At 32.3% G+C, this 26,445-nt stretch overlaps 1 long non-coding RNA gene across 2 annotated transcripts; it reads right to left on the bottom strand.

The window, feature by feature from the left end:
* Nucleotides 1-2,326: 2,326 nt before the first annotated feature.
* On the bottom strand, nucleotides 2,327-25,754 carry LOC129058978 (uncharacterized). Of its 2 annotated transcripts, XR_008524499.2 has the most exons (4): nucleotides 25,394-25,754; nucleotides 18,351-18,623; nucleotides 5,475-5,585; nucleotides 2,327-3,198 (listed from the first exon to the last, which is right to left on the bottom strand). It is a non-coding gene; the product is annotated as an uncharacterized LOC129058978 (long non-coding RNA). The 2 variants fall into 2 exon arrangements; XR_008524500.2 differs by lacking the exon at nucleotides 18,351-18,623.
* Between the last annotated feature and the right edge of the window lie 691 nt (nucleotides 25,755-26,445).

The raw sequence follows: 26,445 nt of genomic DNA, 5'->3' as shown, positions 1-26,445 counted from the left end.
AGTTAGAGAATCAGAGAAAAACAGATGTTACAATAAAGAAAAGCCAATTTTTTTAGCTCTTATTGAAGAATGTTAAAACATTAAAAGAAAAATTAATGATATAAAATAGGTGATGATTAAACACATATAAGATAATTATTATAGTCTTGCTTTTAGAGAAGAGAATATTTTAATAAAAGAAAAAAATGGCTATTTGGCTCAGGTGAGAACTATTTACTAGAGGCAACACACCACCCACCTATCTTCCTCCTACAATGCTACTGAAAAAAGCATTCTTAGGTTAAATATTCCATCCAGTTGTGAAGGATAAAGAGGAAGATTTATGATAGCTTAGAATCTCATCTGTGCAGCATATATGTGGGTACCAGCAAGGTGGTTAAAGGAGAGAAGTGCAAGGAAAACAGCAAACACAGAAGCTGTAAGTGAATATTATTTCAGTTTCTAGTTGGAAGTAAAACTTTGAAATTAGTAATATACGTTATATTTAACTGGATCCACAGGTTGAATCTTTCTATAAAGCATATGCTGGTTCTATAGTCCAAATGATAATTTTGTGTATAAATATTGAAAGTTCTTTTTAATTCCATAAGTAAAACTTAACTGCATTTAATTTAATGGTACTACAATATTTTTTGAAATGAAAGAAGAATCATATACCTTTGAGGCATACTATTTTAGCATTTGAAATTTAGTATTATTTACAAATGCCAATATTAATAAAACTATACAAGAATCGTTGACAGAGGAGAAAAAGATCTCTACATGTTTTCACTGGAGAAAGTGAATCGTAAGGCCTATTCTCTTCTTTCAAAGAATAGACATGGAGTTTTCAATTGCAAGGCTTTCCTCTCTCTCTAGCTGACTGTGAAAATACATGTTTGTTTTCCTTATTTATATAATGTGGGATGGGAAAATTTTCTTTAACCTGTAGTGATTATGTAGTAAAACATTCTACCTCCATTTAAACAAAAGAGTAAAGTTGTCATTTCCCAAAGACATCCAGAGTTATTAAATTAGAAACAGCCGGGGCAACTATAGTTTTTCTCCATTGGAAAAGGATACAAATGAGAGAGATTAGTTTGGAAAAATGATTAGCCTAAACCAGAAAGGGAATTCCAGACAGGATAGTTTACTTTTAAATATCGAAGAGACATTTGAAGTTTTGAAAACAAGAAAGCAGGGGACCAAGTTCATTTCCAGTGTTCTTTTTAGAGCAGTCTTCCTAGGAAGTAGTGAAGTTTTTCAAAAGTTGTTTAATTTTATATTAACAATGAAATTTGGTGACTTTTGTTCTAAAACAGAAGCTATAAACAAAATTTTAAGCTTATAAAACATGAAAAAAAAACATAATAAATAACTATTTGCATTTATTTTAGTTATTTGCCTTGTTTTATATTAGGGAGTTTACCAAAAAATACAAGTTAATTCATTACTTTATATTTTAGCTCTAAAATTATATAACTCTAACATTGTATTTCCTTATATAATGTTACTGAACATAGTGTGGCATATTTTGGGTGTTGATTTTCCATGCTTCAAAGAGTCATTTTTAAACTAAATTATATCATCTATTATACCACAACCTGACACTCCTATCAATCACCTAGTAACAATAGCCGGCAATGAAAATTGTGTATAAAATATTCCTTAAAGGCATTTAGAAATGCAATCTTGAAAGAAACATCATATTTCCATCATCACTTTGAGATTATTCTAACTTCTAATAATTGTAGTTTTCCTCAGGTTAATTTATATTTGTTTGCTTCTTCAAATACATTTTGCTTACTTAAGAATTGCATACTTTATTGCATGCATAATGATATAGCAGATACTGTGATCTATTTCCTTTCTCATTGCTCTTAAACTGTAATTGTTCATGGAAAGAAATTATCTCATTCAATGGGCAATGTGATAGCATAGGTGAATATATCAAGAAACATGAATAGGATGATTGATAGCAATAGTTAACCCTTTTGTTAAGTGCTTACTGTGTGTCAGACATGATTATAAGTGCTTAATATCGATTAACCTATTTAATTCTTACAGTAAACATATCAGGTAACAGAAACATTAAGAAGTTTAATAACTTGTGCACTTACCTAAAAGGTGGCAGAACTGGAATTTAAACCTATTCAGTTTGGCCTCAAACTGTGGGATTTGAAACTATGTTATATTTTACTCATGCCTCAGAAATTAGACAAAAGGCTTTGAATTTAGTGACAATCCACTGCAATGGGTCTATAGTAGAACTTACACAAAAACAGAATAAAAATTGCCCAAAGGATAACTGACATCCTTAAAGACATACGTTAGTACAAAAAAAAAATCAATGACCTTATTTACTACATAGAATCTTAAAAATATATATAAGTTGAAAGGTAGAGGTAAGAATGTGGATATAGTAGGAACGTGGCTTATATCCAGTAAGTAGGACGCAGTCTATTGCTTCTATCATATTTCTAATCCCCCAAAATAAAAAGAGAGCACAAGGAAAAATACAAAGCCTCCTATTATCTCTATGAAGCAATTTATTGAGTAGCTCATTAATGGGAAAAGGCAGAATTTTTTTTGAGAACTAGAAAGTGACATGGTTGTCAAAGTGATAATGCCAGTTAACAACTGGAAGCTAGTGTTCAGATAGGACAAAGTGGGCACAGAGTTCTATATTCAGTAGATTAAAACAAATCCCATTATGTATTAATCAGGAAAATGCCTCCAGACATGTCCAGTAATAATCCGGTGTTCTAAGCTAACTCAGAATTCATAGTCTTTTATTGGTTTTGTTTGGTTAGATCCATGTGTGACAAAATACTGTATTCATTTTTACATTATTTAGGCAAGTGCTATTGTAAGTACAAAATTTTATTTTACATTCTCATAGCATTAGAGAGAACTAACATAACCTTAATGTGAGGTAAATGTATTTCATTGCTGGAATGTTTTGATAACAGATGTCCATTTATACAAGCAAATCAATTTTTACTTCCATGTCTTCTTGAAAGAACAGAACTGCAGGTATTTCCTCAGGTTATATAATTGTATATTTATGTATTTATTATTCTTTCACTCAGTACTTGAAAAATATGGTGTAAAGAAGTGGTAGAACTTGCAATGTGTGGTCTCGTTTTTATCTTCCAATGTCATTAATTTATTCGACCCTTTTTTCATCCGGTATTCAGAAAACAGAGTAACTAAGACCTGGAAAAAGAAAAGCATATGATAAACTATATTCCTGTCTTCAGGGTGTATGTCTTTTAATGAGGAAGGCAGAGAGAAAATGTATCCTTCAGAGGTTACTTTTATAGCGTAGACATAGGGTGAGGATAAAATGAAATATACAAGAACAATTAAATGGAGCTGAAGTAAGCAGTCAGGTAAACTTCCATGAAGAGGGAATGTTTGATCTTGAGGTTTGCTTCTATGTGCAGAAGTTAGTGCAAGAAAGATGAAAATAGTAGTGTCCATAAAAAGGCAAAGCCCACCAAGCAAGGAAAATAATTTATTATTTGTCCAATTATTTCTGTAGTTATGTGTGAATTATTTCTCTATAAAAATTTATTTAATAAATGTGGATGGAATGATCATCAGAAATTCATCATTTTACAATGACCAATAATGGATCTGATTTAAGCTGCACAAATCATTAGGTGAACGAATAAAAGAAAACTCTCAAACTGACCATATTCAAACACCTGGTCAAACTTAAAAGCAGTAAGAGAGAAACAGCCAGACATTTTATGCCTCTTGATGTATTTCCAAAACAAAAAGAAAAAGAACACAACATCACCTATAACCATTTCTGAAAAGGGAAAAGGACGTGGTTCATCTAATCAAACTCTGGATCTTATTATATTGCCATTTTGTAGGAAATATAAGCACTTGATGCTCAACCTGGATTTGAATCCCAGCCTCACCACTTTTTTGGTGTATGCTTGAGGAAATGAATTAATCTTCTTTAGTTTCCTGATATGTAAAATTGAATAACAACAGTACCTCAAGGGCACAGTGTCCTCTAGGGTTATTATGAAATTCAAAGAGATAATTCTAGTAAAGATCTTATAAAACTACTGTTTAAGAGTAAATTATATAATCAATTATTATCTATTATTACTATTGCTTTATAGTTATTAAAAGTCAGCAAACCATACAGAAATTATAGTCTAATTGGAGACACAGGAGTCCAGTAGCAATTTTAGTAGAACATGAGAGTTCCTGTGAGAATAATAAAAGAATAAAGAGTAAATATCAGTGTATTCTCATTATCTATTCCTTCTCCGAATCCCCACAGTTATATGAGGTTGAGAATATACACAAAATTTTCTATAGCATGGAAATGATCACTAAGGAAATGACAGTTTGTAAAATTATTCTCTGGTGAAATACCTCCCAGTCTTTCCCTTGCCAGCCACTTAACATTACCTAATGTCTCTGTTTTTTTCCTTAAGTTCTTTATTGATAACTCTGTTCGCTTACTGTAGTCTTCTGTAAACATTAGTCAGTGCAATGCAAATACAATGCAAATTAGCTAAAAAGTGAAAGTGCACATCTTGCAAGAATCACACTTTCATTTTGCCAATAGAATTATGTCCATGGACTATTCCAGGCACATACAAAACCACTGCCAAATGAAGACTGCACAAGGTTGAGCAATTAACAATTAAAGAAGAAAAATATTGATAAAAATTATATTGTAGATATTTCAAAAAATGTGTGGAAAATCACGATTTATAGTAGCTTTTAGGGGAAGTTGCTGCAAAGTGTATATCTTTTAATAAAAATGACATGGATTCTTTTGAAAAACTAAAACTCTAATAAAGTATGTAATTTTACACTGTTATAAAATGTCAGAAAAATTATATGCAAAAAGCAACATTTTAAAAACATGTTTATTTTAAAACTCCAAGTACAGTTTAAAACTCCAAGTACAGTTGTCCTATATCATGAGTGCTAGGACTCATGAAAACTTAAAAGAAAATAATCTACATTGTTCTTTCTTCGTTTTATTAACATGGACATTTTCTATTACTGCCCCCCCAAGCCTATTGCATCACCACCACCATCACCACAACTACCATTTCCTATGACATTTTGATTCTAGTTTTAAATGGATTTATTTTAAGTGTCTTTTTCCTTTACTAAGCTTCCTTGAATAAGGGAAGCCTCTTGTATGTACCTGCTCTATGTACTCTAGGAGACACAAGATCACAGAAGAAGAAACTTGACTCAGATTTTCAGTGCCAGATACAGTTTCCTGGAGAATTCTTAGGTACTATGCAAAAGAGCTTAATTTTTATTGTAAAAGTTAAGGGAAGCTATGCAGATTCTTATGCATGGACTTTATATAATCAGATTTTTATCATAAAAAGAGCATTCATGAGACACTGCTTATGCCTGCCTCTAAGCTCATCTCCTGCCATTGCTGCAGCAAACAGCTTTGACCAAATGTAACCTGCTACTATTGACAGTAACCTTACCTCCATTTGTTTCACTGCATCACTTGCTTTCCATCTTGGTTTTCTTCAGAGGCCATGCCTTTGGATATCTCCCATGCACTCAGTATTCATACATGCATAAACCTGGAAAGGCTAGAGATTAAACACTCTTGGGATAGCATTTGACAAAAGAGGGTAAGAACCGTGAAACAAATGATCTCCTATTATATCTCCCAAGCAGGTCATTCTAAGGCCCTCGGAGGATCCCATGGTGGTGACAAGCTAGATCACTCACCATTTTCTTGCTCTTTCTCTGTTTTATTTCACCAGAAATAATGTCACCAAATCAACTCCCTGTACCCAAGACTTTCTCTCAAGGTATACTCTGAAGGGAGCATAAGGAGAGGGACAGGCAGCATCTAATAGAATTCTATGAGATGATAGATAAGGTGTCCAGTGATTTTTATAACCCAGGAAAGATAATAGCTTAAACAAAAGCCATAGAGTAGTGATAAAGAGAAGGGGTGGATTTTAACAGATCTCCATGAGATAGAATTTGTAAGACTTAGCTGATTAGCTCTTAGGAGCAAGGGGGAGTATGAACCCTAAATGGAATCCATGGAGAAGTGCACATCATAAGAAACAGAAAATGGTGCTCTGGGGAAAAGCTGATGAGTTAAATATAAACATGTTAATTTTGTGGTCACAGTGTGTTTTCTGTGTAAAAATGTCTAGAAGACATTTGTACATAAAGTTTTAGAACTCAAAGATTGAGAACTGAGGTCAATCAGAAAGATCTACTGAGGAGACATCAGCATAGACAGACCCACTTGTGTAGGTTGAAATCATCTACAAAATACATAGATTAAAATGAGCACTGAGTCAAAAATTACAATCTGGGGAATAACATCATGGAGAAAAGAAGAAAGGGAACTTAATAATAGAATGGGAAGAAATTTATAAGAAGATTCAGCTGCAATAAAATTTAACTGTATATTATGAAAAAGTATCAGAAAATGAAAAAGAGTTGCCATACCTAAAGCAAAAATATTTAGGAGATGAATGTGTAAAGAAAACTAAAAAATCTGGATTGATGTCATAGAGGATTTAATAAATTTACATGCCAAAAATACTGTGTTTTTAGCAAATCATATTTGAGTATTTTAGATAAAATGGTTATAAAGTTTTTCAACAACACTGGCTGGTGAGATAATTTACTTGATAATAAGAGTCCTCTTGGCCAGGCATGGTGGCTCACGCATGTAATCCCAGCACTTTGGGAGGCTAAAGAGGTGGGTCACCAGAGGTCAGGAATTTGAGACCAGCTTGGCCAACATGGTGAAGCCCCATCTTTACTAAATACAAAAATTAGCTAGGCATGATGGCACATGGCTCTAATCCCAGCTACTCTGGAGGCTGAGGCACAAGAATTGCTTGAACCCGAAGGTGGAGGGTGCAGTGAGCTGAGATTACACCATTGCACCACTGCTCTCCAGCCTAGGCCATAGGGTGAAACTCTGTCTGAAAAAAAGGAAAAAAAAAATGAGTCCTCATTCCAGTCTTATTGACATGGTATTATATATTTGATTTTTTGGGTTTCGATGGGATTTAGAAGGGTTTCATGAAAATAAAGGTAAATTATATAATTATAACCACAAGAAAGCCACAGAATAATAATCATAATTATAATCACCAGTGCGACCAATCTTCAGTGGTGTATTTGATTGCCATTTGTAATGCACTAGAACAAGCTTTTTAATTAATCCTGAAGCAATACAATGGGAAAAAACTACCCTTGCTATTAGATAGCAGTTGTTCTGTAAGAAAATTACCATTACAAAAGGAGTGTTTGTGATTAGACTATGTAATTTCCTTTCAATCTCTATAAATGTTGAGTATATTATTTCAAGTATAAATACTGCATTGTTTTAAGATTCTAAACTTATCCATGCATACTTATCAAATATTTTAATAGCACGATCATGGGAAAATTGTAGAGGTGTAGAAAGCAGAGCAAAATAAGTTAAGGATTTGCATGTTTATTTTTTAATCATAAAAATTGCTTTATTAAATAATTTTTGTTCAATATCAAAAATATCTCAAAACTTTGATGATAATGTTGCCATTTTAAAATGCAACATTTGATACTAGTATCAACAAAATAATTGCTGAAATCTATTTTGTAGCTTTATATTATTAATTATCATTGTCTGAGTTATGCCCAGGAACATATTTATCAGCCACAAAAATAAATCCATTTTTTAAAATTCAGCGTTCTCAATGTTAAAATAACCAAGGGACCATGTCCCTACTTTGAAAAAATGTGAATTTTTAAACACTCAAATTTGTTTCACTTCTATATCTTATCAAGAGATGCTACTTAAAAATATAGCTCTTATTTCCAGCAAATAACTTGGGATTTTCTACTGAATGCAGTTGGCCCTCAGCTTACATGAGTTCCACATCTGTGGATTCAACAGCAGCAGATTGAAAATATTTAGGAGGAAAAAAGCATCTGCAGTGAAAACTGTACAGACTATTTTTCCTGTCATTTTTTTTCCTAAACAATACAGTATTACAACTATTTACAAATAATTTCCATTTTATTAGGTATTATAACTAATCAAGAGATGATTTAAAGTGTTCTGGAGAATGTATGTAGGTTATATGCTAATGTTAATACTATCCATTTTACATAAGGGACTTGAGCATCCACAGGTTTTGGTATCCAAGGGTAGTTCTGGAACCAATTCCTCGTGGATACAGGGGGATAACTGTATATTAAAAAAATCTGAATCAAATAAAATCAGATTGTGTAACAGGGCTGAGTAAATATCAAAATCAAATTTCTCTGAAAAGTATGTCATACAACGTGATATGTGCACATTTTTCAGACCTCCAAGTTGATACTGACTTTGACTTTACTCTTCATGTATACAAAGTCAACAATGGAAAATTTCATGAGATACTCCAGTAAGCTTTTAACTCCTTTTCATTTTCTAAATTTTACTCCAAATGTGTTGCGTCCATGATGACTCTCTGTCTTCTGGTGTCTCAATAAAGGTTGCTCATCACAGAGAATAGCTCATGCTTCTTGGAGACATCACCTTATTTTGATTTTACTCAGGGTTTTGAACTTTCTCAATATGTTCATTCTAATAGAGTAATCTATACTAATAGTACACATATACTTGATGCCATAACGTATATATTACATATAATATAAAACATACAATATATAACATATATTTTATATATATCCTTCCCAAATACACATCTATTGTCATTTCCCTATTAAAATTTCATCAGTATCTCTCTAAACTTGAAAACAAATTCAAAACTATTCAGGAGGATATCTGCCTGCCATTAGATAAATAGGTAGATAGATAGATAGATAGATAGATAGATAGATAGATAGATAAATTTGAGACAGGCTCTCTCTCTGTTGCCCAATCTGAAGGTCGGTGGCACATTCACAATTCACTGCAGTCTGGGCCTGCTGGGCTTAAGCAATCCTCCCACCTTCAAATTAGGACTCTGAGGTTCTTTTCCCTGCCTTCAAATTAGGACATAATAATATAGCTCTTATAGATATTTTAAGAATTGAAAAATACAATCCAGGTAAAGCATTTAGCACACATTAATATTGCCATTTAAATGATTTGTTATATCTATGATTTTAATTATATCTATCTCAAATTCGTTACAAATGTACATAATTATTGTGTCAATGATAATTCCAGCTTTCAACTTATGTTCATTCCCTTTGTCTTAATTTTTCCAAAGACTCACAATGATAAATACAGCAGCTCCCTAAATTTCTTCACAGAGATGTCCTCTTCTATATACTGTACTTTTGAGCTATGGCCAGATGATCATTCCAAAATGCACATATATTGTCATTTCCCTAATAGAATTTCATCAGTATCTCCCTAGACTTGAGAACAAATTCAAAACCACACAGGAGGATTTCTGCCTGCTCCTTGAAATCTGGCCATGTCCTAAATTTTATTTTTACTTTAAAATATTTTATTTTATTTTTACCTTTACTTTATCTTCTGCTGGTACTCCCATATGTATCTTGAGCCTCATCACAGCAAATCGCTTGTATTTACTTAAACGTGCAGGCTTTTTTACATCTCTATGGTTTGCACCTTTCCACAGTAAATTCTTTGCTTTACTTTTTTTCCAAAATAATATATAACCTTCCCAAAACTATTCTATTTTTTTCCAGCTGGATGAGGCCTCTTTTTTCTATATCCCCATAACTTTGTGTGAAAACCTCTTCCAATGTGTTTATTATAAGCTGGAGTAATTGTTCATTATTAGCTCCTCAATCAAACTGGGAAAAACTTAAGGGCAGGGATCGGTCGTTCTCAGTGTCCATCGAGGTGCCTGGTACTTAGCAAGGGTTCAGTAAGTGTTTTGTATTCATTTTCAACACTTATTCAGCCCAGCATTATTGGGTTGTAAAGAAAAACACTTCACTGCTGGTCTACTCACTGTGATCCACAAAACTGTTATTTTTGACTCTATTGTGCTCCTTGATGTTAAAGTTTAGTTCACTGGTGGTACTGTGATAAAGCTGTTAAAAAAATGAGTATGATATGGGAGCCAGGTCTTTTCTCACTACATGTAGACATCACAGACTCTCTATTGACACTCCCCTCACCCACGCCACAAAGATCTGCCACCTCTCTGTTGTCAACATCTTGTCATCACTTCTTTTAACAGTACACTTCAGAAGTTGCAGATATTTTCATAGTTTACACCTCTTTTAGAGTTTCTCAACTGAGACTGCTATGTGTCTGTAATCTTCTCTCTATATATATTTTTGACTAAAGTATAATAAAATGTCTACATAGTGGCCCATTTGTTGAACTTTTCTTGTGAGCGGATGTAGAAAACCATAGACAGAAACATGCCAAACATTTATCCCCTCATTATATTTCCAAATTTCCAAATCAAGAAATTTTAAATATAGCACTGCAAATCTGTTATATCGGTAAATCCAAAAAAAATTAAGACTGAAATCCAGTCTAGAAGCTGAAGAAAACAAAGTTGCAAAATGCACAGCACATTTACACCTCAGGATTTTCCTGATGAAATCAAGAATATAATCCTATGTATTAAAAACAACAGTTAATATAGTGTCTATAGTCAAATCAGTTTAATGATTAGTCTGATAAATTTACATTTTACAAAATCTTAAGTTATTTTTCAAATCTATATATCTTATTTATTTAGACAGTTTGGAATTAGCAACGCAAAGGCTTTGATTGTTTTCAAAACGTTTTTTATAATTCTAGGATTTTATTTTTACTGTATGGGAAAAACGATGATTTCCTCTTTTTTGTTTAAAATAATGTGTACTTCCTACTAGCAAAACTAACTAAAAACTGAAAAACAGCTACTTCTTTCTTATCTGTCACAATGTTTCCTCAATTCTTTATTTTTGAGGAGGTTATACGCATATCTGACTATCTTTTAAGCACTGAAAATACATCTAATTTGAATATACTAACAAAAAAGAACAGGAGTGATCTATAATAAAAATGAACAGATGAGTTTTTTTAAAAGAGACAATGTCCTTCTACATTAGTATAGAATACGAAAAATTGGCCAGAAATGAAAAGAACAAAAAATAATGTAAAAGACACAGTCCCTGAATTAGGATGTAATTTAATCTGTTTAGATATTTGTGAATTCACTTTACTTTTAAAAATACTATATGTTAGAAGATATAATACATTAGTGATGAGCTGTTCTTGTTTTATAAACTCATGTCAATTGATTCTAGCCATAATATTCCTGATAAAATCATTTTACTAACACATGAAAATTGAAAAGTTTGAACAAAACATAACCTTACTATCTGAGTGAGTTTTAAACATATTTGTTCCTTTTACTTCTTATAATTTACTTACAATTCAAATGAACCACTCCTGCCTTCAAAATAAAATGGTAGCTTAGCCCAGTTTAATCCTCCCTTCAATGAATAGGTATTGTTGGACCTACTATGTGTCTGGCACATAGGAAAAGCCTAAGGATAGAACACTGGACACAGTTTCTGCTCTTACTGAGCTTAACATTTAGTAATCAAAACTTTAATTCTAAAAACGTATACAAAGCAATATATAATTGCAACCTTGATAAAATTATGCATGGCAAATTTGATACAGAATTGTGAAGGCCAGGGCATCTGCCTTAGTGGAAGAGGCCTGTCTGTTCCTCCATGAAGTTTAGAGGCTTCATCTGAGATCTAAGGGATGACTAACTAGGGAGAGCGACAAGTCATGATGACAATTTCTATAGAACAAAGTGAAAGAAAAGGAATCTAATAGGAAGACAAATATTAAAAATTAAAATTATTTAGGGAATGTCTTCTAGACCAAATACAGAGTAGAAAAAATAATCAGAATGCTGTATGTACAAAAATAAAAATCATCAACTATATAAAATGTATAAGGATTTTAATTTTAATTACAACTTTTTCATATGAAAGTATACGTATTTACTGCTTATATAGAGGATTGTTTTAAACTTTTAAGTTTAATTTAACATAATTAAATTATTTTCTCCTTTTCAAATATATCTTTTCCTTGAACAGTAGTTAAAAGTTTTTGTTTCTGGCTCAAACATAGACCTAGCATATTGTTTCAGTTGACCATATTAAATATTTTATTTTGTTGTCTAATGATTACTTTCTCTAAGATCTTCTTGTACAATAAAATCATTAGTGTTTACCCTCTTATAACAAAAGCTCTTTTTCCACTTCTATTTTCAAGTCTGCAAAATACCTTTTGATCCTTTTGTTATCTACTAATATTTGTCATAAATGAAATACATTTGGCTAGAAAAGAATTCACAGAAATTGTAGTTTTCTGTCAAGGCTCACTGAGAAAGATATACAATAGAAAGTTTCACAGCTAATCTAGCCAAATAGACCATGTATCTGCGTTACAAATTATTTTAAATAATATTCTTTATAGGGTATAGAAAGTAATCATGTCATTATGTAAAACACAAAGATTTTAATTAATTATAAAAATAATCACTTTAATTACATTTGCGTATATACTTGTATCATTACAATAGACACATTTCTTATCAAATTGTTATACAATGTTTTGTTTCACACATATTTTGTCTGTAAAGTATGCAGAATTCTCTTGAGTTGCTTAAGGGCAGGTAAAATAGATTACATTATATCCATAATGATCAGAGTGCTAAATAAAAAGGTAACTTATGCTTGGTTCACAACAAATATTTAGATCTAAAACATTAATAAATTATCTCTTATTTATAAGCCTAGAAGTACATTTAAAGTGTTCCTATATGGTTAAGATTATTCCATTGGCCTCTTTTTATTATAGCAAAAATAAAACCTAATTATCAAAATTTTGCACATGGAATTTATGTTTTTTTTTGTAATTTATATTACCTTATTTTTCTCAAATACATAAAATAATGCTGCTAATTAATAACACTGCTGTCTCTCAATTCATACTATTCTGTGCCTGTGAAGTTGAAAACATAGCATTGTTCTTTTATTCATTTGACAAACATATATCTAACACCTATACACTCTTCCATGCTTAGGCTGATTCTTTTCTTTGAAATATACTATTTTGTAAGCACACAAGGTTTTTTAATAACTGACCAAATTGCAGCAATGCACAGAGAGTTAAGTAAACATAAACTTCAAATTTTGTCTTCCCCACCTTAAAAAAAACCATGATATGTACAGTCATCCACACCTACCTAGCATACACTGTAAGTAGTCCATTATCATAGAAATTTTAAAATCTGTACATACTTACATTTCTATTACTGTACTAAAAAACTGATGATTTGAATATATTCAACTCAACTATGAAGACTTACAGAAATTCTATGTGAGTATAATAGTACTTAAGCTTGTCAGGAATGAAAATGTAAATATTTCTATTTTTAATGAATTATAATAGGTATACCTACAATAGTAAAATGTTATTCTTTGAGTCTACCAAAATGCATATAAATATACTGTATATTTTCTATAATTTTTATTGTAAGTTTGTTTTTACCAAATATTAATTCACAAGACAGATTTAAGAATTTAATTAGCAATATTTTGACCCCTTGGAATTTAAACAGCAATTATTTGATACTTCAGTGGATTTTTTTACTGTAATATATGATAATTTTAAAAATTATACAGGGAAAGTTCAGCTGTATTTTCTTCTGAATTTTTTTCCTCCTAGTATTATAAACATTTAAAATGGTAACATAGTGGTTACAAGCTTATGATATCTTTGCATTCAGGCAATCTGAGTTTGTATTCTGCTTCTAAAGCTTACAATATGACCTCAGGAATGTTACTTGTCTTTTGCTTATTGTCTTCATCTTCAACATTGGGTTTATAAAAAGTAGTACTTACTGAACTGTACTTGTTTCCTATTACTCTTTCAAAAAAGTAGACTACTCTAGTGGTTTAAAACAAAGCCTGAATGTTCTGTGTAGGAGAGAATCCCTTGCGTTGCCTTTTCCAGCTTCTAGAATTACATTCCTTGGCTTGTGTACCACACCCCTCTCTATCTTTTAAGCGAAGGGGGTTCAAGTTGAGGATTCATGTTGCATCCCTCTGACCTTGCTTACTGCTACATATTCCCTGACTCTTTTGCCTCTGTCTTCCACATTTAAAGAATTATTTTGATTACACTCGATTCACCTGAAAGGATAATCTACTATAATCTATTTATCATCTAATTAATAACCTTAATTCTATCTCCAACCTTAATTTACTGTGGCCATGCATATTAGCTCATTCTCTTACTTGTATGAAGAAATAACTGAGACTGGGTAATTTATAAAGAGAAGAGGTTTAATTGGCTCATGATTTCACAGGCTGTACATGGGGCTGGTGAGGCCTCAGGAAACTTTCAATCATGATGGGAGGTGAAGGGGAAGCAGGCATGTCTTACACAGCCAGAGAAGGAGGAAGAGAGCAAAAAGAGATGTATTACACACTTTGAAATAACCAGATGTCATGAGAACTCACTCGTTATCACAAGAATAGCAAGGGGAAAATCCACCTCATGATCCAGTCACCTACTACCAGCCCCCTCCTTCAACAATGTGGATTACAATTTGACTGGAGATCTGGACAGGGATACAAATCTGAACCATATTACCATGTAACAAACTATTCACAAATTTCTGATATTAGGATGTGGATATCTTTGGGAGCAGGAGGGGAAACAGTACTCTGCCTAGCATAGGTGCATGCCGTATGCCTGGCACTATTCTACAACTTCTTATAAATCATATCTTATAACATTAAATTAAAGTCATGATTTTATATGACTTTATGATTAAAATTCATAAAATTAAAAGTATGAATTATGCATTTTATGATCACAGGAACCTATCTGCTTGGTACTATTGTTATCTACATTTTACAGATCATTCAACTGAGCAATAACAGTAATAATAGGTGTCTCAGAATAATCATGTCTACTATTGAGCGATGCTGTCAGGATTAAATAAGGTGACATACAAAATTTTTAAGCAATGTTTAGCACCAAGTATATTTTAATTATTATTATTGCATCATCTTGATTGTTATCATTCTTATTCTACATTTTTTAGAACACAACTCTCAAATGGGAATACATTTGGGAAATAAATCATTGTGACTTCTGCTTAAATAAAACAGATTAAATTACATATTTACAACTTCTCCCTCCTGAAACCACTTTGAAAGTAAAATGGATAAAAAGAGCATAAGCAAATAAAGCATAGAATAACAAAAAAATTAGATAGAGCATGACAGAAACAACACTTTACAACTGGAAATCAAATAAGTCATAAGTGACTTAGAAAAGCAGAGAGAATTAGACCATAAGCCAGCAATAGGAGAATTTCACACATAAGATGAATCACATCACAGAATCTGAAAAATAGTCAGGAATTGGAGGCACTGGGTTCTTCTGAAAGTGTAGCTGCAGTTGGTGCAATTAAGTAAAGCTATTGGTTTAAGAATGGCTAAGGCATTGTTAAAATCCTAGAACATTCCTTACCCTGTCAGTTTACTATGTGGAGCTATTGAATCAGAGATAATCTGGACACTAGAGCATTGGCATTTGGGTGCCTGTCCTAGTAGATCTAGCCTGCAATAACAAAATACCACAGACTGGGTAGCTTGCAAACAACAGAAATTTAATTCACAAAGTTCTGAAGGCTGAGAAGTCCAAGATTTAGGCGGAAGCAGATTCAGTGTCTGGGGAGGGCTTGTTTCCTTCTTTACAGATGGTGCCGTCTCACTGTGTCCTACGTGATGGAAGGGAAAGGGATCTCTCTGAGGCCTCTTTATAAGGGCATTGACCATTTTTGAGGGCTCTACCCTCAGGACCTAATCACCTCCCAAAGGCCCCACCTCCTACTACCATCACCTTGTAAGAATCTCAGCATATGCATTCTGGCAGGACACAAACATTTTGATTACAATGGCAGTACCTCAGCCAACCAAATCACTTTACTTAAGTGCTCTCATCCCATAGTGACAGTGAGTAATAACTTATGTCTATGACCTTCTCTGCAGAATTTGCCTTTGTTTTCTCAGAGATGCACTGAAATTATGTAACTTTCACCACTGCTCTGAGGATAGATGGCAATGCATTACTATGCAAAGGAACAAAATCATTCCATGGCGAGATTCCTGTCCTAGATCACACTTCTATTCCTATACTATGAATCAGGCCTAGGATATAATTTATCTCCGACAACAGATATCCCTCTACTCTATTTGGATTGCCTCACTTTGATATAGGTTTTTACTTTTCTTTTCCTGAATAGAATCTCCTTCTATGACATAAGCATCTGTATATCTGTATCAAGCTCTGCTTCTGTGATTCATGATTTATATTTATGGAGCACTCTATTTAACACATTAGAATGTAACAAAACTCTATAAACTGAACAGTAAGAACCTAGGCCATTCTCCTACTCAGCTCTGAGAATGCTTGCTGTTAGGTTTCCATACACAATTTAGGATATTGAGGATTTGTTTCTGGGGAAACAGATCAATCGAAGAGAGCAGATCTATAAATATCAAGAGTAGAAGTTATCCTAACAAAAGAGCAACACCACACAGATCATCTTAGAGTGAAATTTACTAATTAAAATATACTGTTCCTTCATACACTGATTTCAATAAAATTTGTATTGCCTCTTCTAATTTGCCATCATGAATCATGAGATATTGATGATTGCAGAAAATCTTCTGCATTAAAACAAAGAACAAGCAAGTAGAAAATGCAATGCCAAAGATAAAAAAATCATTTAGTGAGAATTAGACAATTGACAATATATGAGTTATTATCCCCTGAAAAATTTTAAAAATAAAGGTACTGCTTTCATCACACACAAAAAGAAAACTTTAAAATAAAAATTTTAGTGAAAAAAAGATAGTCAAAAATAAAAATTTAATTGAAACTGTATTATCCAAGGTAAAGTAGTTAATGCAATAAAAGCATAAATGTATAATGCCTAAAACATGATATATGTTTATCACTCTATCTAATGTATCACATAGGTGTTCCCAAAATATAATTAGCTTTATTTCATGCATGAAATTTTACATAGGTAAAATTAACATTTGAGGAAGAAAAAAGAGATTTCATAAGGATAAATGCAAACCTTAATACATTTGAATAAAGTAAAACAGTACAATATGTATATATGTACATATATTATATACAATTATGTAAGCTATATATTATACAAATATAAGTGAGACATAAACTAATACTCAAATATTATACTCTATAATATAAGCTACATATAATATATAAATATAAGCAATGTAGATCTATAGTAAATACATAGATTTAGTTTTTTAAAATGAAAAGTTATATAATTAGATCATCTAATTATAAAAAAATAAAAAATGTACGAAAGATACACATAAAGAAGAAATTTAAAAAATTACAAATAACTACTTACTGATCTTCATAAAAATAGATTTAGGACTATGCACCAAATGGATAATTTTCTAGAAAAAAAATTGACCAAAGCTGATTTCAAAATAGTTGGAAAATCTGTATAATGTAATTATAATGGGACATAGAAAATATAAAGGAACTACCCATTGTATATGTACCAGGCCAGTGCTACCATATACTGAATGAAAAGGTAACTTCAATTCTGTTAACAATATTCCAGAGACTATTACAAATGTTATGATACAAGAATAGCTTTGATTCTCAACACCCTGAAAAAAATAATAATAATAATTGTACTTATGAATGACATTTAAATTAGACTAAATGTAGTATTAGCAAATCAAATTCAATAGCACATTTAATGAATAATGTATTAATACCTCATGGCAAATTATGGCATGAATCAGTATCAGGAAATTATAAATAAAAGTTATATCAGTATACTTCAGAAGAAAAAAGTACAGGATCATATTATATTGGCAATAAGAAGTCATGTTTAAAAACAAAATATCTATGCTTGATGTAGACTCAAAATGCAAAAAAATGAGAAGTCTTTTCTATTACATAGTAAAATATATATCCATCTTCAAACCAGCATCCACATTTAGTAGGTAAACACTACTACTATTTTGAGTAGGGTAATTTATTCAGACTTAAAAAGAAAAACGAATTCTGGCTATAAAATTAGGAAACTAAAGCATGAATAATTATCTTTTGAAAATCATATAAACAATAGAAATTGCAATAATTGTAACATAAATCTATCACCAATAAGAGTTTAGAAAAGTTTAGAAAAATTTTCAATAGCTTACATCAAGAAAATATAATAGAAGAAAATAATACATCTATAGTAATAAAAATATTTAAATTGTTTAGGGATAACCTAGTAACAAATGTACAAGATCCAAATAAAGAATGATGAAAAACTCACCAGTCACAGTAGCTCACACCTGTAATCCTAGCACTTTGGGAAGCCGAGGTGGGTGATCACCTGAGGTCAGGAGTTTGAGATCAGCCTGGCCAACATGGTGAAACCCTGACTCTACTAAAAATATAAAAAGTTAGCTGGTTGTGGTGGCAGACGCCTGTAATCCCAGCTACATGGGAGGCTGAGGCAAGAGAATCGCTTGAACCTGGGAGCTGGAAGTTGCAGTGATCCAAGGTCGTGCCATTGCAATCCAGCCTGGGCAACAAGACCCAAACTCTCTAAAAAAATAAAAAAGAAAGAAAAACTCTCCTTAGGGGTACAAAATATTGATACACATTTAAAAATTATGCAACAATCTTGTCCCAACATTTTAAAAAGATTACTTTTGTACAAATTAATCTGTAATTTGAAACATTTTTTAAAACCCTCAGAAATGTTAAATGAGACTATTTCTGGAATATGTCAAATAATGATTAAAGTGCACTTAGAATCCAAAAATACACAAGCCAATACATTCCAAACCTGTATATTTAAAAATATAAAAATGATAATTTATGTGTTGCTCTTACTAGGATTAAGGAAAAAATCAACATTAAGAATCACACGGAAGACATAATTTTAAAAAATCCAGTGGAAAAATATAATTTTACATATACTTCCACAATCCCACATTAGAAAACTTAAGAGAAATCACTTGATTTTTATCAAAATAAAAATTACAGAAATAGACCCAAGAAGAAGACCATTTTGACATGGCAGATACTGAAACAAACACTAGAGCTAAATAAAGTCACATGTATATTTTCAATTAGGTTTTAGGGACCTCATAATTCTATTTGTAGTTTAAATCATTTCGAGCCACAGAAAAAGATAGGTAACTCTCCATTTTATTTTAGACATTTAACTATCATGAAAAAAGAAACTCACAGGCCAAATGCAATAGTAAATATGATGCCACAGCTCTAAATAAAATAGGAGAAAATGGATGGCCCAGACATGAAATTCACAAATGACAAACATAAATTGGATATTTAATGTGATAGCACACACTTGTGATAACACACACACCACCTCCAGGGTTCAAGCGATTATCCCGTCTCAGCCTTCAGAGTAGCTGAGATTACAGGCACCGGACACTATGCACAGCCATTTTTTTGCATTTTTAGTAGAGATGACGTTTCACCATGTTGGCCAGGCAGGTCTTAAACTCCTGACCTCGTGATTTGCCTGCCCTGGCCTCCCAAAGGGCCTGGATTACAGGCCTGAGCCACCGTGCCTGGCCTGAAATTACTTCTTTATTCTGTGTATTGGTATTTATATAATTTCCAGGTTAATTAAAGATTTGGTTAGCTACATAGTTTAAACCTCAGTGAAATATATCCTTTTTCTGGAATAATATAAATGACAGAATTTGGTAAATTAAGAATAGCAACTCAGACAAATATTAATCAATAAGTAATGGTAATGGAAATAGACAGGTATCCTCTAAATATATTGAAAAAAAGAGTTAAACAAAATTGTGAATATTATCCCTATTAAAGCAATTGTCCAGACAGCTTCAGGGTAGTTTCAGTTTAAGGGATAAGGAAATTTTTTTTTTTTTTTTCTCTATGAAGAAACCTAGGGAATAAAAAAATAAAATAATTTTATGAGCTTTACTTAATTTTGATAGCTTAATTTTGTAGCTTTTGTAGGTAGGTATATACATATACATCTTTTTATACATAATATATATTATATATATACAGGTATATATATTATGTATAGGTATATATATACAGGTATATATATTATGTATAGGTATATATATACACATATACATGCTACATATATACGCACACATATCTTTTAGTGTGTTTCAACTTTTATAGGTTAAGCTATCAAAATTACACATATATGTTTTCTCATGTGCATCTGTGCTAGAATATAAGCAGTAGAAATAAATAAAATCCAACATATAATTAAGGCAAATATTTATCTGAAGAATACAAGGATTGTTTTTAATTAAAAAAATGAATAAAATCCATTCAATTATTAGATAATAAGAGTTATAGAAGTCTCAATAATTAAAACATGTTTCAATAAAACAACATTTAGAATGCAGAGAAACGGAATCACTCTTAAATTGCTGATGAGAATGTAACTTATTTTGACCAGCTGGTACAGTCACTGTGTAAAACAGTCTGGGCCGGGCGCAGTGGCTCAGGCCTGTAATCCCAGCACTTTGGGAGGCCGAGGCGGGAGGATTACGGGGTCAGGAGATCGAGACCATCCTGACTAACACGGTGAAACCCCGTCTCTACTAAAAATACAAAAAAAAATTAGCCGGGCATGGCGGCGGGCGCCTGTAGTCCCAGCTACTCAGGAGGCTGAGACAGGAGAATGGCGTGAACCCGGGAGGCGGAGCTTGCAGTGAGTAGCCGAGATCCTGCCACTGCACTCCAGCCTAGGCGACGGAGCCAGACTCCATCTCAAAAAAAAAAAAAAAAGTCTGGCAGTGACTTATAAAGGTAAAGATGCAACTATCCTATGGTATAGCAATTGCATTCCTGGACATTTATCCCAGATAAATGAAAATGTATGTTCTCACACATTAGTGTACACAAATATTAATAGCAATCTTATTTCAAATAAAAAACTGGGAGCAGCCCAGCAGATGTCTTTTGATAGGTGACTATTTAAGCAAATTGTGGTACATACATAACATGAAAAACTATTTACCAATAAAACCAAACAGACCATTAATACAGTTTTATCCACACAATTACATACAAATGTTGTTCTATTAACAGAAATTATGATTAACTTTAAAAAAGCAAAACACAAAAGTTTATATGCTATATGATTTGAATCATATGACATTTTGAGATGGTAAAATTTTAGGAATGGATAACAGATTAATGGTTACTAGGGGATGGGGGAAGGAGGTGGGGAAGGAGGTAGGTGTGGTTATAAAATTGCAACACAAGAGGAATCCTTACGGTGATAAAATTGTTCTGGTATGATGTCTGTGGTGGTGGACACGTTAACAGACACAGACAATATAGAACTAAATACATATACATACAAAATCCCATACACAAATATGTACAAGAGCAATTGGGGAAGTCTGAATGAAAGTTGTGTATTTTGTCATAGTTATTATCCTGGTTATGATAACAGAGTTAAGTCTTCACTTAACATCATTGATAGGTACTTGGAAACTGCAACTTTAAGTGAAAGAACATAAAACCAATGTTATTAGGTTGACGCGAAAGTAATTGTGGATTTTGCAATTACTTTTATGGCAAAAACCGCGATTACTTTTGCACCAACCTTTAGTATCATAGGCTAATTGATATAAATAAAAGTTAAGTTTCTGTGGCATATTTCTGGTCACAAAAATACCATCAAACTTCTAAATAAAGACAAAAACATTTCTAACATTAAACATTACAATAAATGTGAGCCATAATATACATATATTTTAGAAAGATTACTAAAACAAATGAGATAATTATTTAGCCGCTTATGCTAGCTCAGGGCCACAGGTGGGCAGAGACTCTCCTGGAAGCTCAGGATACAGAGTAGGCAGCCGCCCTGGGCAGGACACCATCCCATCGCAGGGCACACTTACATACACGCACCTCCCTCAGTCTGGGACCACGTAGACACACCAGTTAACTTAACAGGCACATCTTTGGGATGTGGGAGAAAACCAGAGTACCCTGAGAAAACCCACACAGACACAGTGAGCACATGCAAGCTCCACACAGACAGTAACCCAGGCCAAGAATGAATTCTTTCTTTCTCATCAAAGTTATAATGAAAGAATTTTGAACAAAACGATGTTATACTGGGACCTGCTGTATTCCTTAACTCTGCAAAATATTGCTATTGTGGGAAACTGGGTAAAGTGTACATGGGAATTATCTTTGTTATTTCTATAAGTACAGGTGAATCCACAATTATACAATGATTTTTAATTAAAATACTTTAATAGGCAAATAATTGAATAACATTTAGTTTGCATGTCAAACAACGTAGTCCTTAATTGTGAAATTCTTGAGATATTTCCACTTAGCTTAAAAAAATCGTAGTATATTTTTGAAATTGTTCAGAAACTTCTAGCCAGGTAAGTATATTAGAAATAGCTGAATTATTAAAAACAATAAAACAACAATTTTTAACAAACGCTTCGCTTTTCTGCAAAGAAAACATAAGAAATTTCAATGTCAAATGAATACAAATAGAATGGTAAATCAATGTATAATAAGGGAAAATAATTTCTTTAAATAGGTAAAATTTTTAATTGCCAAGTAGGAAAATATTTTTTGAAATAGCACTAATGTTCATAAGTGCACAGAAATATGGGGATTCTCAAACAATTTTAGTGTATGTGGATGTTTATGTTAAACAAACATTTTAAGAGATTATTGAACAAAATGTGTAAAAAGACTTTTCAATATATAAAAACCCTTTAGGCCAAGATTTTTCCAGGATTGACAGAATAAATGTTACACGGTCTGGTGTGTATGTGTGTGTGTGTGTGTGTGTGTGACAGAGAGAGAGAGAGAAATACATATAATTCAATTCAATATATGCTGGGCAATGTACTACAAGTCTTAAGAATATAAACTTACTGAATCCTTGTAACAAGCACATGAAGTCATTGTTATCAATTCCATTTTACTTAATAGAAGACTCTCTTTCTATTACAAGGGAGATGTTAAGTAACTTTCCCAGGATCATCCAAATTGTTATTTGATAAAGTTAGAATTAGAATCCAAATATCTGTGTTTTTGATAACTATGATAGACTTAGAATGTAATAAAATATTTTTGTGTTAGCATTCTTTTGATGGTTAAATAAAAGCTAAAATCTATTGAAAGATATGATTCTACATAAGGTTATATTTTTAAAAATAATTATTATAGGAAAATAGATATAAGTGAAAAGTAGAATCAAACAATATATATATATTTATCTTGACTTTATAAAATATTAATAAAGACATAGATAAAAGAGTGCAATTAAATGAGCCACTACTTACTACAACAATTCCATGAAGTGTAACCAGCACTTAATTCTGAGAGGTAAAATTTTCAAAATTACTTCTTTTTTTTTTTTTTTTTTGAGACACTCTCACTCTGTCTCCCTGGAGTGCAGTGGCATGATCTCAGCTCACTGTAACCTCCATCTCTGGGGTTCAAGTGATTATCCTGTCTCAGCCCCTCGAGTAGCTGAGATTACAGGCACCCACTATTATGCCCAGCTAATATTTTGTATTTTTAGTAGAGATGAGGTTTCACCATGTTGGCCAGGCTGGTCTCGAACTCCTGACCTCGTGATTTGTCCACCCTGGCCTCCCAAAGTGCTGGGATTACAGGCGTGATCCACCGCACCTGGACTGAAACTACTTCTTTATTCTCTATATTTGTCATTATTGTCCAAATGATTTCAACAAATGTGTATTACATTTTTAGTCAAATAATTAAAAGCACTTTGGAAATTATACCATATGAATTATTTTACCTAGTAGAAGAACTGTCTGAACCCTGCATGTCTGAAATAAATGTACTTGTTCAAGTCCATGCTGCTAACAAAAAGAAATACAGTTGTTATTTCAATACAGGTCTTAGAAAATCCAAGTACATTTTGTTGTAGTTCCTGGTAAAATTTATTTTTCAACTATGTCTAATTTATGACGATTGCTTGATCTGCCACGTAAAAATACTGATGAGGGACATCACCCCCATGATTCAATTATCTTCACCTGGTCACTCCCATGACATGTGGGGATTATGGGAACTACAATTCAAGATGAGATTTGAGTGGGGACACAGCCAAATCATATCACGGAAAAATGAAGATATCCTAGGAATGTTCACATTTATCAAATAGCGAACACTGCATCTTTCGTGGAAAAAAATACCTAGCAAAGGGAGTGACTATTGATAAGAGACTGAAAGGGATTTTATACTTTTCTATAGCCACTCTTCTCTTTAAAAATACATCTGCATGTGGTAAATAGCAGTGGGATTTTTTTCTTGCAAATTGATTTTCTTTTATAATATTACTGTTTTACTTCTTTAAAGTAATATTTGTTAGCCTCAGTATGAACTTTAAAACATGTCTTTTTATTACATTAGCTTGGCTTGGTGATTTTGGCGTAATTTCTTGAATTTAATTGAAGACAAGGAAAAAACCTAAATAGTGTGCTTTATTTCCTTTAGAAGATGTTTTATTAATTCAATTCATTATTACTTTTTTTGGTTGTGGGCTTGTTTATAAAATATTCTTATTGTGAAAATTTTAATTTTTTTCACAATTTTTGTTACCTTCCTTTAGCAAGTTTGGTAGATTATCACAAGAGAACAACAATTTATATTTCATTGTAGTGATTCATTGCTATTCCCCTCCACAGGCTATTTTAAACTGATATGTATATTCTCATGCTACATAAGCCAAAACTAGCACAAAGTTTATTTCTGTGACATTACCAAATAAGGAAAAAAGGAATAAATAGGAAAAAAAAATGATGCCCTCCGTAAGAAACAAGCACTCACAAGTGATATAATTTCTACAAAGAAATTATAACCTTCTGTTAGTAAACTATACATTAGAAATCTCCATCATTGATATTTCCTGAGCATTATTATGTGATTAGAGGTATAGAAACTAAATAAAAGGATTTGTCTACTTTCTTGTTTGTTTTGTTTGGGTTCTAGGAAACTTTTTTTTGGGATTTTATTGTTTGAAAATTTAATATATTTTAGGTATGGTATAAGAGGAAGAGATTTTAAGTGCTTAATCATATTGAATCATCTCTGAGTGCAGTTTTCTTCATCTGCCCTATCAAAAAAAATTTTTTGAGGATCAAATTACATAACGTCTATAAAAGTGCTGTCATAGTTGTACCACTTGGTGTTTATATGCTGTTAAGCTGTGTTTAGTAAACTTGCTAAATAAATTTAGAGTTTAAAAGTTTCAACTATAAAACCTCTAGACTAACCTATAAAGAATTATATCCTTAACTATTTTAAAGTCTTTATTGTATCACTTACAGCAAATGTTCTCTGGGATTAGGATCAGTTAGCTCTCTTGCTTCTGACTTCTTTAAAAAAGCTTATTTTTCCCTCCGCGGCACTTAATGAATGCTCCTAGCACTACGCTGATCAAAAGAAGACAGGCTTCCTGTCCATTCTTTTTCTTGCATGAAGGAAAATTATAATTGAATGAATGAATAAAAGATCCTTTGTAAAATAATAGAGCTGAACTCTATCCCAGTCTTACAGAGCGTTTTCTAGCAAAAGGTTGATGTTAAGATAAATGAAACAATTCCTAGGATTGGTGTAAATTCAGCAAGTCTGGCTTTCACGTTCTTGGTTTAGTACTTTGCATGGTTCCATCATGGGAGTAATTCACTCTTAGCTTCAAACTCCTTTGCATGAGAAACACCATTATGATACTAGTAACTAAGTAAACACTTCCTTAGCAACTACTCAAATTCAAATCTTGGAAAGAGAAGGCAAGAATAGAAAGGGGTAGCGGGAGACTCCCTTTTCTTGTGTGTATGACTGGCCTCACAAGCATAATGCAAGCCTGTGTATTGTACGCCCTAGGCTTGACATCAGCCTGTGCTCAAACGCTGCCTCCCTACATGGCTGTATCCTTATTCATCTAGAACCTTTGTAAAATGAATTCTTTGAACTCACTCCAACACTTCACAGTCTGAATCATTTTCTCTAGGCTATGCATGAAGTTCAAATGAATTACACCACCTTTTGAATGAGAGTTTTAAAAGTAAAAAAGCTCAAATAATTAGATATTTAAAAATAAAAAATTTGACATGGTCCCATTCACCCAGCCCTCTTTCCTTTAACAAGAACCTAAAATGAAACCAAATAGTCATGTTGTTCTAGCTCAAAATCTTTACTCATACCATCAGCCTGTCCTGTAAAATTTATATAATTGATGAATGACAGAAATTTATGATTCGCAACTCAATGATGTAGTAAAATAATTAATAGACTCTAAGGTTAAAATTAGACTTTTCTTCAGGACATGATAGTAATCTACGTAAAAGCAGCTTTTATGGTGCAAAGTAGAAATTAAC

This window comes from Pongo abelii, chromosome 3, assembly GCF_028885655.2.
Source record: "Pongo abelii isolate AG06213 chromosome 3, NHGRI_mPonAbe1-v2.0_pri, whole genome shotgun sequence".
Taxonomy (NCBI): Eukaryota; Metazoa; Chordata; class Mammalia; order Primates; family Hominidae; genus Pongo; species Pongo abelii.
The sequence above is the reverse complement of the archived record's forward strand: the minus strand, read 5'-3'. Positions and strand labels throughout refer to the sequence as shown.